This window comes from Strigops habroptila, chromosome 8, assembly GCF_004027225.2.
Source record: "Strigops habroptila isolate Jane chromosome 8, bStrHab1.2.pri, whole genome shotgun sequence".
Lineage (NCBI taxonomy): Eukaryota > Metazoa > Chordata > Aves > Psittaciformes > Psittacidae > Strigops > Strigops habroptila.
In genome coordinates, this window is record NC_044284.2 from 58,575,446 (window position 1) to 58,592,867 (window position 17,422).

The 17,422-nt window shown below is 43.6% G+C and overlaps 1 protein-coding gene across 3 annotated transcripts in view; it reads right to left on the reverse strand.

Annotated features, from left to right (window-relative positions):
• Positions 1–17,422, reverse strand: part of DAB1 (DAB adaptor protein 1) — a 471,110-nt gene that overhangs the window by 229,338 nt on the left and 224,350 nt on the right. For all 3 annotated transcript variants that reach the window (XM_030494712.1, XM_032920111.1, XM_030494713.1), the window contains exon 2: positions 12,921–12,992. The gene's annotated coding sequence lies outside the window, so the exon portion shown is untranslated. The remainder of the gene's footprint in view (positions 1–12,920; positions 12,993–17,422) is intronic.

Genomic DNA, 17,422 nt, shown 5'->3' on the forward strand with positions numbered 1-17,422 from the left:
ACATTCCTTGCTCTCTGTATCATAACGAAGCTCAGCTGTCAGCACTAACCTGGGGACAGGAAGACACCAAAGATAAGGAAAAATCCTGGTGGATGCTACCTTGGGATGCTGATAGCCCAGGAACTGCAGCTTCTTTTCATTCTCAGTGACATGAGACTTAACAAAGACTAGGGAACAGCACAAGATGCATTAGTACCTGAAGTGGTAATCCAGCCAACAAGAAATCCTAGGAATTCAATAAGGCCTAACTACATGGTTAACGTTCGATATGTTTGAGTATGTTGCTGAATCAGATCCTAATCTCTCACTCTCTTGGCATCTCAAAACATGAAAACAAGTAAGACCATGCCAAGAATCTGCTCTAAAAATAATTGCTTTTAGTTTGAAAAACTTAGTTGTAAAATACCTACAGAGTTGCAATTGGTCTTATTTTCTCTGCAAGAATCATTTTACATTAGATTCTTGTTTTTCATTTACAGTCTGAACCAAAAAAGTACTTCTTTTTTAATTAGTTTTATAAATTTGCTGAGCTAAATGAATACAGTAGTAAAATCAAAACTACACAAATTGTGCGTAATCTGAGCAAACTGTATTACTTGTGGAACAAATTGTAAATCTATTGCTTAATTAAAATTATTCAAAATGCCAAGAAGTGGAAACTCTGAATTATGTTGCCATACAAAATCTAAAGCTCATCTTAATAACTTCCAATAGCCTCAGCTACAAAACTTTGTCATTTGAAAGGATCCATCTATACATGTACATTTTTTTCCCCTTTATACATGTACTTGTAGGACTATATCCTGATTTGATCAATGATTGCATAAAACACCACTCGGGCTTCTGTTCTTGAGCTGCAATGACTCAGAAGGCAATGAAATTGGAAGACATGAAATTTAAAACACAGCTTGCAAGGTGTCCATGCATTAGCCCATTTAACTCTGGAGTTCTTGAGGCTTTCTCCATTTAGCCAAGAGGAACAGCAACCTCCGGTGCCAAAATTACCTGAGAAAGGGTGACTTTGCCAAAGAACTGACCATGCTTGAAAGCACATAACCACTTCACCCTGTAGGTGATCAGGGCAGCATTTTGCCACATTTTCACAAGGATCACAGTCCAGATGTAAGCCTTTCTTCCCTAGAATATCACAGACTGCCAAAGAGATGAAACCCTTTGCCCCAGAAGCAGTTTTCAGCAGAAGTCAAGCTGAAATTAGCTGCTGTGCAAAGATGAGCAGTCCTACGAGGCCAAGGGTTTAGATGAAGAGCGGAAGAGTTTTAAATTCATTCTATGACATTCTATGGAGACTTCTGTTCTAGAAGATAATCTTAGTTTTCTCAACATCCATTACAATCGAAGTATAACTTAAACTATTTCTTTTTCCTTGCGATGGCTCAGTGTCAAAGCCCTGTGAGTGGCAAAGACTAGCAGTATCTGATTTCAGCTTTCGGGGCATTAATAATCATGTGAATTTGCTCTTACAAGCAGGGTTTCCTTGCCCACTGGCTACTCTGTAGATTGCTAGCACACAACCTGCCCAGAAAGACAGTAATGGTATTTCTGCACACCTCTGCCAGCTGGCCACACCATTATGCATGTAATTCCTTCTACTTGGGTTTCTCAGTAGGAAAAAAAACAAGACCTAAATTGAATACATCTTAGGAATTTCAATTTCATTAAAAGGATGACAGGAGGTGATAAAGGCAGAAGGGTGTTTAATACCATAATAGATTTCTACCTGCATTACACTGATACACCTAAGCCCATGTATTGATATGTTCTAGTGGAAAAAAATCTGTGCAATCTGTACTATGTCGTAGCGGACATCAGTATCACACATACCTGTTTGGAACTGAGCAAAGGAGACAAAAATCTCACTCTGTGCTGCAGGAAAGGGAACAGATGGTACAAAAATTCACACACACACACACAAATTCACACTTGGAGCTGTGAAAGGACTCCATCACGTGAGGAGCTGCATGGTGGAACAAGGGACCAGCAGAGACCTTGCAGGCATGGATGGAGCATGGATTGAGTCACGCACATGCTCAGAGACATGGGCTCTTCAGGTGACTGCTGAGTACTTCCACACACAGTTCCACTCATTCCTACAAATCCCAGCGCCAGTTGTTGGTACCCAACACACAGAAATGGCAACTCAGCATCTGCGAATGCAGAATCCCCTGTGTTTTATTTCAGAACATATATGCAGATGGCTGTCTAGAAAGCACACCCTATAAATAAAACATGTTTAATAACCCAAGTAAACCAAACAAAATAAATAAACCATGCCACTGAACGACAACTTCCTCTGCAGAAGAATCTGTAAAACACTTTCTGGGGTGTGCAAAGTGCCTGCCCGCAAAATATTTTGCATGATACAGTACTATTCCTTAAACCGCTGTGAAGGTCTGCATGGTGCATCAGCTAACAAACTCCCTGCTGTACCACTCTCCTGCTCTGAACCAGCACAAAACAAACCACCTCAAATGTCAGCTTGAGTCAGCACTCAATTTTATAACTGCTAGTTATCATTTGTTAGAAAATGATAACTATTACTTTATTTTCCTACTGCTGGGAGTCAGCGTTGTTCTTGTGGGGTTAGTAACACCAAGCCAACTTGCACCAGCTTATGTGCAGCCTGGCAGATTCCCCACAGACCATCAGGAAAGCAGTGAAGCTATGGCTGTTCCTTCCCTGGAAGTGTTCAAAGCCAGCTTAGACAGAGCTTGGAACAACCTGGTCTAGTGGAAGGTGTCCCTGCCCGTGGGCAGGCAGTTGGAACTAGATGAGTTCCAACCCAAACCATTCTAGGAATCTATTACAACTTACTTCTGAAGACATTTCTTTCACTTGCAGAGCGGAGTGATGTGAATGACAGAGTTCTGGGCTTTTTTGGGGTTTATTTCCGGTTCCCAGATGAAGGGCTGAAGCCAACCTGACCTGTGCCGAGGCTGGAAGGGATTGGGCAGCAGTCTTAGTCCTGCTCCTACTGTGAGGACAAGGGCAAGAGATGGAGCACAGGGGAGAAATGTCCTGTCCCAGCCAGTTAGGCGTGCATGGAGACCTCAGAGCAGCCTTCCAGTATCTGAAGGGGGCCTATAAGGATGCTGGGGAGGGACTCTTTATTAGGGACTGTAGTGGTAGGACAAGGGGTAATGGCTTCAAACTGAAACAGGGGAAGTTTAGATTAGATATAAGGAAGAAGTTCTTTACTGTGAGGGTGGTGAGGCACTGGAATGGGTTGCCCAAGGAAGTTGTGAATGCCCTATCCCTGGTGGTGCTCAAGGCCAGGCTGGACAGAGCCTTGGGTGACATGGTTTAGTGTGAGGCATGGCAGGAGGGTTGGAACTAGATGATCTTAAGGTCCTTTCCAACCCAAACCATTCTATGATTCTATGATTCTATGAGTGCAGTCTGCTGAAAACCACTGTGAAACTGCTCTAATAAAACTCCACAGCTGCCTCTGCAAAGGGGCTTCAACTACTCTGTCTTGGTAGGGGGGTCATTTCTATAGAAGGGGTAGCAGGACTGAAGCCACGCTGGTAAGAGGTGGTTTCCAGAATCCATTTGTTTTTTTCTGCCCTTTTTTATTCTCTGTATAAAGCTAAGAACACAGGAGGAAAAACCGAATCCAATTCAACATCAACTAACTTTTCTCAGGACAGAAGCTCCCTTTCATTAAAATAAAAAAATCCCCTGTATTTCCATACACGCCACAATCTGGTGAATTACCAGAACGTATTATTTATATAGAGCCTCCTGCTTTCAAGAGATCCATAATTGTTGGCTTCCTTGCTACGTGCTACAACACAGCTTGCCTTGTTTCACAGCCAGAAGTGCTGCTCTATCTTTTTGTCTTCCTCTCCCCAGCAGCTCGGCTATTCTTTTGAGACATACTGGAAGTGTCAACAGGTGGGATGGGGCGTTAGGTGGTAGCGGCTGCCGCGTTACTACAAAGGACCATCTGGGCATGACGTGCAGGCACGGAATGCAGAATCCGCAGCCAACAATGCTGGAACATCTGTCTGCCTCCAGCCTCTTCACCTATGGTAAAGGTTATGCACTATCGTGGTGCCAGCTGTGTCAGGTACTAGGATTTTTAAAGGATAATGTAAAAACCCAGCAGTAGCCTGTGGGGACATTTTTTTGCATCTTTATGCATTTTAAAATAGTAAATTTTGCTTAATTCAAAGCTAAAGTATCCTCCCTGTTCTCGCTGATAGGAGATCTTACCGGCACTGATCAGATACATGCTTACTTGATGAGACTCTCCTACGTGGGTGCAGGACCCCACTCCACATGATAGTGGTGGATACTGTGTGCTTTGCCTGCATAAGTATGTGAGGGGAAATTACATTAGATATAAGGAAGGAATTCTTTACTAAGGCACTGGAACAGGTTGCCCAAGGAAGTTGTGAATGCTTCATCCCTGGCAATGTTCAAGGCCAGGTTAGACGGAGCTCAGAGCAACCTGCTCTAGTGACAGGGGGTTGGAACTAGATGATCTTAAGGTCCTTTACAACCCAAACCATTCCATGATTCTATAAAAGTTGGGGTTATATAGGCAGCCAAATGATTTTCAGCCAGATTTCCCAATGACACTATCGAAGGAAGGAACTTAAAACTATTAATATGCTATCAATCATGCACTTAAATCCCACAGAGTAACCCGGAGACAACAATTTCCCCCATATTCCTAATGGATTTTACTATGAATAACAAAAGCATTCCCACCCTGCACTTTCCCTTTCTGAGACTGCTGCCAACTCTCACATTTTATATATTCCTCTGAGTAAACCAGTGCCAAACATTTCCCTATCTTTAACAGCAACTGAAGCAGCAGCTACTGGGGACTCCTGCAATGCTCAACCCATCACAACGACCGAGCCAAACCCCCAAACTTCCAATTCCTTTGGCTAAATCCCAGAGTTCCATCTCTCCTGGCTTTTCAAAACTGCACTGTACTTCTAGCAAAGTGTGCTCCCCACTGATGAGCAGACAAGAAATGAGGAGAAGGACATTAATTCCTCAGGTGATTTGGGCTCAGCACCCCCATGGATGCTCCCTGGCTGCCAGCGTGAGAAGATGAGCCATGTGGTGCACTGAGGCGTTTCCCAGTTGGCATCTGAAGAGGAAAAAGATGGAAAGCCTAGCATAACCTAGGACCTTTTGGTCTTTTTTGTTTCTTTGAACACAGTGCTTTTTTAGCATGTCTTGTTAATATTTCATGGCTTCTTTAGGAATTACTTGGCAGGACATACCACCTAAGGAAATGGGACGTTCATGTGAGGTATGTCCAAGTTGCAGAGCCAGCCTTGAAATGTGGCTCCTCTCCATGTGACATTTTTTCATTCCCAAAAACTGGACTTTCTGATATCTTATATATTTGATACCTGTTTGTAAACTCTCTGCCTCTGCAGGCTTCCTCCCTATTCCTCATACCTAAACAAGCTTGCTCACTGAATGACAGCGACATGGCTGGCACCGCAGCACTCACACCCTGCAAGGCACCACTTTCCAGGGGTTGTTTTTCCCACCAGCCACTGGTAAATGAGCCCCGTGTGACAGGCCACTGGCTGGATAATGAGTTCATTCTCCAGACCCACCGAGAGCAAGGTACTTTCCTGGCCCATCTGTTCACTGAGCTCCTCACGGCATGGCGCCGGGAATGCTGTTTCTGAAGACAGCAGCAAACACCCGGTGGACCACTGATGTGCAATAGACCCCGGTTTGATGGCCTCTGTAACACATAGTGCAGAGCTTTCTCAGCCGAAAAATGGGAAGAGGCAGAGCACTGGGATCACTTCAGAGCCATTGCTGGAAATTCTTTAACTGGAAAAGAAAAATCAGGAGGGAAGAAAGCCTCCAGAAAGCTAAAACAAACCTAGCACTGAAGTCACATTAGCACAGTGTTGTTCCTCAGCCACCTCTATTTCCTCCACATTTTCTAGGAGAAACAAAAGCTCCAGCAAAGTCACAGGTCTGTAAACAGAAGTGGTCAGAATGTCAAAGCAGAGACCTAGGGAGACTAGAACAAGAAATGACACTTAAAATACCAAGCCAGGAAGTGTATCCAACCTCGACTGAAACACTGGCACACCTGACCTCAAAAAGAAAACACAGGTAAATAGCTTAGATACCATCTACAAATGTCTTTAGAGGCTAGGAAAACTGGTACCTTCTTCAATTTGGAGAAGGGATGAATACAAAGTGACAGGGGGTTTATATACTTGGTATATCTGAGTGGTGAGTGGTTTAATGAAGATAAAGCAGGTTGTCTAGTATACCATCTTCTCAGTACAAAAACACGGCAACAGATGACTCTGACAGACATCACACTTAAAATGGCCTTTAAAAAATGTTGTCTATGTTTTTAAACACATTGTCCCGCAGAACTCCCTGCTATTCGATATGAACAAGGTGCAGATGTAGGTGGTTCATTAACACACTGGGGCTGTTGAAGGTCAGGAGAACATCCTCACTCACAGCCAACAGGGCTTTTTAACAATGAACTCTCACAGTTAGGCTTGGGATATGAGCCAACTGTTAGTAGACAGAGCTTGCTCCAGGTAAATCCTTCCACAGCTCCTATTACTCCATATCACATAATTTTTTCTGACACACATAGCACTGTCCATCTAGAAACAGGACCAAATACATCATAGGTGCAATCTAGTATGGGAAATCCTATTTGGTTGTGCAATTACATTACTGTCTTCTCCCTGACTGTGCTAATGTCTGAATTAATCTCTAATATCTCATGACTGGAACCCTTCTTTAATTCATGCTGAAGAGCCCTCACACAATCTGTGGCACTGAACAAAGTAGTAAATTCACCTCAACATCTTTATGCTTTCCCACAGTCTTTAAATCATTCATATCCAGACTTTCTGTGTGTTCTGGATTGGATGGAAATATTCTTAGCCCATAACTTTTCCATTAATGCTTTTGAGGAAAGAACTCTTTAGAGAGGAAGTTCTGTTCTTTAATCATCCGGAGAAAGCGCAATTCCCATGTTTCACTGCCACAGGATGAGCCCTGAGAAGTCTCTGGGCTCTGAGCCATCTTGCAGCAAGGTCCCTCTGAACACTGGGACAAATCAGGCCCTAAATACATCCCTAGTGAAGAGCACACTCTGCAAACAGATGCCTGGTGAGCTGTTACCTCCCTTCTTCTGCTTTCTTGAAAGGAAAGCAAGGGTTAACAGTGCTCAAGAAGTCCTCCCCCTGTATGGGCAAAGAAGTTAGGCAAACTCTCCCAATGTGATGTGCTTCTGTGAATGAAACATTCTTCAAATGTGCTTCCCTGTAATGCGTAATGTTATTATTCTCCAAGACGATAAAAATTTGAAAACAAGCTTGAGAACAGGCTTCACTGCACCATCTGAAGAAGCTCAATGGGGTGAATGACAGAGCTGCGCTGTAGGAAATCAAAGACGTCACTGCAACATAACTCCTTTCTGAGACACCTCCCAACATCATCTTTATTGAGAAACAGTATGCCAAAGGCTAACAGGTAAAAACCACCACTACTGAATACAGCAAAATGCATTAAAACAACATTAAGAGCTTGGCTTAAACATGCACAGTTCTGCAAAATTCAGAGAAAGGCCTTACTAAGAAAGGACCCTATACACCAAGACATTGCAGCCTTTACGGTACAGATGACGTTGACTGTCCCTCTCTTTTGACAACTGCCCTTTTCTCAATGAACTCCTTTTCCTCCATGGGTTTAACCCAGATCTACAAGGTCCCTATAATCCTTGCTATAGAGGCTGGTAGGAGAGAAGAACCCCACAGGGGTTTGCTATACTGTGAAATCTCCCAAGCTAAACATCGCATGTATTTAGCAAGAACAGAAAGCACAACCACAGGGAAAAACCTCTCTCTCCTCACAGGGGGTCTGCACTGGCCCCTTTCACTGCTCTGACCATGAACTACATGAACAACATGACCAACAGCTCTGCTTCATCCAAGGGAGCTTCTGCAAAAGAGATTCCTTGGGAAATCCACTTCCAAAGTGTGACAGAAAGGTATAGGACATGCAACTGGATAACCAAGAAAGTCCCTATCACTCCTCTGCTGCTACAGCCATTACTACTTCAGGATGCTGATGGTAACTTGGTGCAGTTCACCCATTTTTGCAATTACAAAGACAAACTGCCTCTAACCTCCTCTCCCCCAGTACATCAAGCGACACATACAGGCCAGCAGTGCCTTTTCTGGTTCCTGCTGAGATCCAGGACTTCCCTCCCTGGCACAGCTCCTGTGCTGTCAGCAACAGGAGGGGACTGGAGTCTGGATGGTCCTTGCTACAGCACCATGATGTTGGGAAGGTTTAGGTGGACACTTTAAAGGACACACTGCTCCCACCAACAGCTGACGCAGGCAGAGTTAATATGACTTTAGAGTCTTGTAGGGCCAAGGACCATTTTGTTGAAAGCACAAAACCCTGCTTTTGAAACAGCACAACACGCAACCAAATATGAGCATGGTACAACACCGTACTGCTAGTCTGTATATTGTTTCCTTAGGTACTCCAAATTTCTGGCTTGAGGCCAGTCTCTCAAGCACATTGGGCTCCCCCCAAAGCCATGTGCTACCACAGGTCCCTCCCTACTCCTGAAACTGCTCTGAGACTGTTTGTCCTCTTCTAGTGCTCTCCAGCTCCTCTCTTCCCAGCTGCTCACAGCTCCTGCCTCCAGCCTCTGACCTTTCGATGGCTACCTGGGAAATCCCAAATTCAGTAAGAGACTTTTTAAAGCAAACAGTTTACATATGATTAATTCTGCCTGCAGACCTCAAACACAAACCAAACCCTTCCTGATTAGCAAAGGTCACTGAATCTCAAAAGTTTATTGCAAACAATTCAAACACATTACAACCCTCCTCTAAAAAAAAATGAAGCAAAAGAAAAACTGGTTTTGCCTGGAGAGAATAGACGTGGCTGAAGAAAAGCCAAAAAGCCGGCCAGATACAAACTGAATAACTGATGGAAGAGCTACGTGTTAACACCACCAGCAACTTGCCCTTATAAAATGGAGAGGGACAGGGCAGGACCTCTTGCCACAGCAACCCCCGCTCAGGGAATAAAAAACACATATTCCAACCGTGAGCACTGCCTGGAGCTCCTGTTGGATTCGCTTGGTAGTAGGATATATTATATATATATAGTAGGAAGCCGCATGCTTCAAAGTTGCACTTTTCCTTCATACATGTCAAAATACTTTCAGAGGTATGTATGACATGACGTTATCTTCATTTTACAGACAGGGGAACTGAGAGGTAGTGACAGGAAGCTATTTTCTCAAGATGAGATAGTGGGTCATCAGTAAAGTTAGAGCCATGGTCCTTAAACCACCCCAGCATCGCTGCCACCCTTCACAGCCGACTCAGGGAAAACAAGGTTTGAAAGCAGCAGTGATCCCGTTGGAGATGCTGTGCCTCAGAGCATGCCAGGACACCAGGACTTTTCAGTGGTGACAAATGGTGACAGTGCCAAATAAAGCTCAGCACCTAGAGCTTCCCAGCTGGGCTGGCACACCAGAAAGCTGTGGTGGCACAGAGACCATCCTCCCATAGTGCTGGTGTCCCTCAGGCAGGGATGCTCCAGCCCTGAGTGGGCTTTCACATCTCTCTGGGGCCAGCGGAAGGAGCGGCAACCTCCTTTACTGAGAGGAGCGTATGAAAACATTAAGAGGGAATCCTCAATCATCTTCCCTCACGTTCCCATCATACCTTTCTCTATTAGGCAGCTGTGACTTTGCTAACCTGGCTGATCCATAATTCATAACTATTATACATGCTCAATAATTACAATGTTAATATTTTGTTAATTTAAAAGTACCTTCCTCTGGCAGAGTTCAGCCTGTAGCAGTGACTAATGCACAATTTCAGTTTTATGAACAAAACTGCTCTCTCTCCTCTTTCTTTTCCTCCCCAGTTCATGCCTTGAAAATGTTTTCAAAATGTTGGGGAAAAGAGGACTTTTAAGAGGAAATCTCATTACTTTAACGCAAATTTAAAAATGATGAAATGCACAAAGCCTAATCTATCAATCAAAGCCAATTGTGCTGTACAGACGTGCTGAAAGCCCTTCACTTTCTAATCACTAATAGGTAACACTATCAAATTCAGCCCTACACTCTACTAGAATTGCAGCAGAAAAACACTTAGTGTAATATCTAAAGACAGCTTACTGAATGCTATTCACTTGGCTCAAAGACAAGACCAAATATGTTAATAATTTGTAAGCTTCCTTAAACAATGTGCTTTACCAATACGCTCAGAAAAGGAAATAAAAATACCTAAACAGAACTTTTTTGGGTGAAAAATAATCTAACTTGTGTTCAGCTGGAGAACTGTGACTTTTTCCTCAGTGTAGGCATTAACTTGTGAATTACATGTGGCTGTCCTGGCTGCAGAGCCCATCGTACTATCACAGAAACCTAGAATGGTTTGTGTTGGAAGGGAACTTAAAGCTCATCCAGTCCCAACAACCCCCTGCCATGGGCAGGGACACCTTCCACCAGAGCAGGTTGCTCCAAGCCCCTGTGTCCAACCTGGCCTTGAACACTGCCAGGGATGGGGCAGCCACAGCTTCTCTGGGCACCCTGTGCCAGCACCTCAGCACCCTCACAGGGAAGAGCTTCTGCCTAAGAGCTCATCTCAATCTCCCCTCTGGCAGGTTAAAGCCATTCCCCTTTGTCCTGTCCCTACAGGCCCTTGTCCAAAGCCCCTCTCCAGCTTTCTTGTCAGCCCCTTTAGGCACTGGAAGCTGCTCTAAGTTCTCCCCAGAGCCTCCTCTTCTCCAGGCTGAACCCAGTTGCAAACTGCAGGAACCATTTCCATTCCCTGCTGTTCCCCACCCTATTTACACTTCCTTCTGACCACATTCATTGCAGGCTTGTTTGTAGCAGGATTTCTTATGTCCTCATGTCCTATTGCCTCATTCTACTATCAGTCTCTTAAGCACCACACGTGTACAGTGTTGAACCACAGAAGCACAGCGATGAACTTCACTCAGCCTCCTCTCTCGCAGTTGTGGCTTGCTTCCTTCCTCCAGGGGAAGGACACACAAAGATACTAAGCACCCACGACCAGGTCCAGGGCTCATTTTCATATTATTACCAATCTCAAATTTAAGATTTTCTAAGGTTTTCTTGCTCTCCACAATAAGTGCCACTGACAGCACGCTGCTGTAAAACATCCAAAGACTTAGCAGCACCCGCAGGCAGCAGCAGTGTTGACGAGGGGATGCAGCAAACATCGAGTTTACACGTATACAGAGACACTGCGCGCTGGTGACAAGTAGTACAAAGGCTTCCTTGATGTGAAGACAGAATGACTGCATTGCTCATGTCAAAAAAAGATCAGTGGAAGCATAACAACAGACCATTCTGCATGCTACACACACTGCATAAAGCACAAAAAATAACTCTTTATGTTTCCTGCGCCTTTTTTTTTGCCTGGTTTCTCAGGAAAAAAACAAGAGACATGCAATTGTACTGTCAGTCACTGCTTCCCCAAATAACTTTTGAACCTGTTGGCTGATCTCAGGTTTGACAGATAGGCAGAGGTCTCAAAGGAATCATATTCCTACCAGATGCGTTAAAATAATAGAGACTCAAACTAGTGCCTTTACTGAACTCACCTCCGCGCCGTGCCGTGTGCTGGTCTGTACCTCAGGGGTACCAATTAGACCACAAGCCAGAGCAGCTCTGCTGATCAGGGAACAGCTGGGGGAAATGCTTACTTACATCATCAGACAATGCACAAAGGAAAAATCATGTGAGTGCTCTAACCACAGGACATGCTGAGATGAGCATTCCGACCCATCCTTCTCCAAGCAGAGCGGAATCCAGAAACAGCCATGTATGCAGCCAGAGCAGCTGGCCTTGGCATCTTTGACGCTTTGGTCTCAAAACCAAAGGGCACGTAAGACATTTGCAGGATCCTGTGTGATGTTAGTGCTAACGCCCCAAGGACTGCTCTGTTTCCCCAAGGCATGGCAATAAATGGCACTACCTTCTTCAACTTGTCTTCCCCCTTGGAGCTGCAAACACGAATGAACTCTCTGAGCTACTAAAGCACTTGCTTTACTAGCTTACATTCTTGCTACCATCACAAAAAAATCCCCCAACAGATTAATAAAGAAGCATTGCCTGGTAAAGAGCAAGATTTCCATTCAGTTTGAAGGGGATGTGTATGACAGGGAAGCTGCAGAACTCTCATTCTAATAGCCAGTGCTGCTAATTAAAACTGTTTTGGAAGATGTGGAGCTAGCATATAAATCACCCCACTATACGCTATAAATAAGAGGCAGATACTGAATTGAATAGCTCCCATTTGTCAACTGAATGAAGAGATTTGATTGTGCCTTTCTGAATAATAAATCCAGACATACCTAGCAGGGCACTGAGAGTTGCAAGAAGTGTCTCTTATCAAACAACAATGATTATATTATAGGGTATGCATTATGGGGGATCATCCACTTCTCTTGTTTTCTCATTTATTGCTGACATCCTCCCTCCCAGATGAAACACTGTGCTCTGTACAGCCTGTGTTCATGCAAAGGTCTTAGAAGTGAGGCAGGAGTGAACGCTACTGAGTCAATATGCAACTAGCAGGAGCAGAAGGAAGATTTGTAGGGAAACTGAGTTGTAGAAGCCTAAACACACAGGTTTTTCTTCCTATCTTTTCCCTGTAGCACTTCCAAAGAAAACTCAAAATGCAGCACGTCTCACACAGAGAAGGGTGGCAGTTCTTATCAGCAACGGATGTCCATTTATACAAACCACCACAGAGAAATGCCTTAATACCATCTTATAACATCACTGAACAATGGAAACCCCAAAAGGCACACACACAAGCAACAGATTTGCAATAACAACAACAATAATAATATAATAAAGGTACCTCACTCCTTTGTGGAAAGCTCTTTTCAACCATGAGCACTAGATCCCACTCACAGCCACCGTATGTTTCTCACTGTAAAAAACAAACAAATGGGCACCAATTAGGAAATGCCATTTATTAATGCTAAGTTCAGAGCAGCTTCAAATCTTGCACATACTCATAAAGAAGATGATTTAGGGTTCCCTGTCACACGGAAGGCTGAGGAAGGTTAATTGAGTTCACGGTGGAGGTATCATTGCCTCTATAACATATCTAAGGGAAAAAGCACTGCAGTCAGGTTATGAAGACAGATTTATTTTAAGCCTTTAAAACTATTTGTTAAGTTTTTGCCCTCTTAACAGGATGATGATTCCTCTCGCTTTGTCCCCAAAACTCTCAGCAACCGAGGAGCAACTTTCACAGCATCCCTCAACCAGTGGGTTTCACACTTTCCCCTGTGCAGATGCTCTCATCCCACCCACTGGCAGACATGAGACACAGGTGATTCATGGCCTCTAGCATCTATTCCCATTTTCCCAAAGGAAAAACATCCTCTGGGACTGACCATGGGATTCAGGGCAGGCTTTTTTCTCCCTTGCTAAAGGAGCAACTGCTGGCTGGAAGCCAGTGAAACAAGCCAAGGGGCTTCAGGGAGCTTCCCATGGGCTGCGCCTTTATCTCCTCTTCTGCTGGGGCTTAAAAGTGGGCAGAGAAAAGGGGGAATCTCCCCATCTGGGATCCATCATATCCCCCTCCAAAATTGCACCAAATACCTACAGTCCTTTCAATATCACTAAGATAAATAGCATCCTTCTTGTGGCCTGCTCCTCATCTGCTCTGTGTGGTAAAGCTGACCTATGTGTACTGATTTTATCAACAATAACTGTATATCAGGATGATTTTATTATTTGGGGGTTATGTTTGCCAATAAAAGGGAAGAGACATGGCTAGGCCGAAAGAATTTGATGGCTACACATTGATTCTGAAATCCCGACCATGGCACCTGCATCCTGACATGCTTACCTTGCTGTCCATCCTCCCCTTGAGTCCCTGAGTCTAAATAATGTTCTAGGCACTGCAAGTCAGGCCATGACTTGCATGTCACCAGCTCTGCCAAGACTTTGCAGTCACTCTTCGGTGCCTGATGATGATACAAAAGCTACTGCAAAAGCACAAATAGGGCTTTCCTTGCTAAAAGAAAGCAGATGGGACTCAGAGCATGAAAAGGATAAAACACTGTTTTAACAAAATCAGTTTGTTCTGATGACCTGAACTTGGAATGAAGGTGTTAAAATCCAAGACAAAGAGGATTGGCAGTCAGTGATGTCATACCTGTGCCAATTACAGAGGTAATTCATGGGGCTGCCTTTAAGAAGAAATTATTCTGGTACAGCAATAACACATTGTAGACAGCCCATTTGCAGGGGATTACATGGCACTTTTCAGGCAGTTAAAGCCACTGAGCCTTTTGACCTTGTGCCTCCTAACACTACAGGAGGCATAATCACATGGGAATGCACTGCTTGTCATGTGTGTCTTATTGCTTAAATAAACTCCAGCCACCCAGCAACGTGAGCTGTGGACCTCAGGCTCATTTTCTATGAGTTATTATGCAAAAACAACATGAATGTAATAAACAGCGCTATTAATTAGTTTATTATATCATTTCAGGGATGTGCTACACAGACTGAGAAACACTAGAGGAACCCTGTGCCAGGCTAGAATAAAAGCATTTCTCAGGTCATTGCCTTAAACGCCGATATTTCATGCTACCATGATGCTCACACATGAGAAGTAAATCTTTGCACGTTGCAATCTTGAAGTCACTAGAACTAATCGTCTCGCCAGATGAGATTCTAGCTCACTCGCCGTCGTAATGTTCAGCGCATAATGAACATCAGGCAAGGTGAAAATTGATATCAAGAGCATTTCTAAGAGCTAAAAAGTTAACACCTAAATTGGAAATCAATATACACTTTAAGTATTGATGGGCAGAACAGAAATCTTTGAGGTTTTGCCTCTGCCAAGTGAATACTGTTACAAGTTGAGCTAAAGTCCACTGAAACACCCTACTTTGAACAGTTATTAAGAAACAAAAAAACCCCACAAAGCAACCAAACCCTATGCTTTATGGAATGATTGCCTAACACTACCACAAGCATGTGCACCTGTGGAAAACAACCAGGAACATACTAAGTCAAATGTCAGCAGTGACTTTTTTACTCTTAGTTTCTGAAGTTGTGCTTGCCTCCTCAACACAAACAGCAAAGACTAGATTAAACCACAGCTGAGAAGCATCACCTTTGAGGAGCACCACCTTTGAAGATGATGGCCTTTGGTACATGCAAGGGAAGAGCAGGTCTGCACCTTGTGATGGAGAACAGGGCAAAGTTTTTCAGCCTGCTCAGTACGTGAACCCTGGCAGTGTTCAAGGCCAGGTTGGAAAGGGCTTGGAGCAACCTGCTCTAGTGGAAGGTGTCCCTGCCCGTGGCAGGGGATTGGACTGGGTGAGCTTTAAGGTCCCTTCCAATACAAACCATTCTAGGATTCTATGATATTGCTTTGGAGAGCAGAGTTAGTATCTCTGCACAGTGCTCTGCTTTATGGTGAGGACAGATCTCCTTGCGTCAATACCAGGTGAAGAGCAGCTGCAGAATATGTCATCTATCTGCTCAAAGCAAGCTTTTCAGACTCACTGATGAATGAAATAGCTGTGAAAAACAAATGTCTTATTGTTCGAGTCCTCCAGCCTGCAAGGAAGCAGGAATTTCTGTGCACCACATCAAAGGAAACACTTGACCCTGTGTGATCAATTGCTCTTCATAATTATTATACACCAATTTTTGCCAAATTTCTCAGGTGAAAAGGGGCAAGAATATCTCAGAAAAGGTTAGAAACACTGTACATCTCTATAAATATTTGTTGGTCTGCATTCCTTTAACTTTCCATGATTAAATACAGCCTGCTTCTGTTCTTCCACTTTATCCTCCGGGGAAATTTATCATCAAAATTATCGTACAGCATTCATTACTCTAGCCTCATTTAAAACCTTGCCCTACTTATTATTTAGGCTGCAAAAAAAAAAATGTTGCTTTGTATAGTATTTCCTATAATAGTCTCAATCATTACATTTAAAAAGATTGCTGTAAGGCAGCTTAGCCTGTATTAGAGAGAAATAAAGTGGAATTCCATAGTTAAGCGTTACAGTTCTTATTCAGCTTTTGTTTCCCAAATCATAACAACGCAACATTGCAATTCCTTAAAAGTCTCTCACTGTTAATTAGCAACATTCAGGACTTCAGTCCCTGGCTTTGAAAGGGACATGTAGTGGCTCTTCTCCAGCTTGAACAGCAGTGGGGAAAACCAGAGAGATGGGAAGGGAATAGAAGGGAAGGAAGGCAGGAGGCTCCATCAATTCAAAGGTACAGTGGTCTTCTAAATCAGTGGTGCAGGGAACACCCTCAGGTTCAACAGAGCAGCAGGCAAAGCAAAGAAATTATATTTTTCTAACTCTGATTCAAGATTTCTGTTTAGGACAAAGAGACAGATACAGCTATTTAAAAGAAACAAGATGCTATGTGAGGCAGAAAAGGGAGGGAGAAAATCATACTTAAATTCCAGTAGTAATTTGGGAAATAGTTCATACTGATACACGAAGCTTCTTAATTTGGGTCCCTTCACTAACAGGACTACTCTGATGCTGATTACCATTGCTGGGGTTTAGACAATACCGTGTATGTTTGTCTAACCCTTCTGTACTTCTGAAAAACGATCATTAATCAGAGTCTGAAGTCACTGGTACAGATCCTCCTGAAATGCAGACCCTCCTGGGGAGGTTATCATGGAGGGGTCATCTCTTTTCCCATTAGCAGCCCCACCAGGATGTTCTCCTGCATAGGCTGCAGAACTGAACACTGATTTATTTGTGGTTTGACTATAGCAAATACAGGGTGGGCAAAAGCCATACATTAACACTGAACATGTTATGTCATGTGTTTATTGGCTTGTTTAGGTTGTTCTGACCTTCCTCACTGCCTTCCTTGGACTTGAATGACCCCAGCGGCTTTTTGCTAACCACAAACCTACCTACCCTTCCACCCTGTCTCCATCCCAGATCAAAGACTTCATATAGGACTGAGGAACATTGAAGGAACCCCTGGTTTAACCATCTGCAATGGTGAAAACTGCCCGGTTATACCTAATCTTCAACTTCAGATTTTGATTCATGACTATACTTTTCCCTTTCACCCACCTACCTTGTCTGACTGCTTTCTACAAGATGCTTTGCTAAAGACCTTTCAATATCATAAATAAATGAGATAAGCCAGTTCCTCTCTCTTCGTTTCTTATTGACAAGTTCAAAGACTTCTAAGAGATTAAGAGTGAAAGACTGTAAGTGACCTGCTGGGTCATCAAACCTAGGCTTTTCCTATCACTTCCAGCCATATACCTCAGTACCTTTCTACTGGATAAGCCTGATCTTATCAGCATCTCCCAAATGTTTTCTTTTTTTCTTATCATTT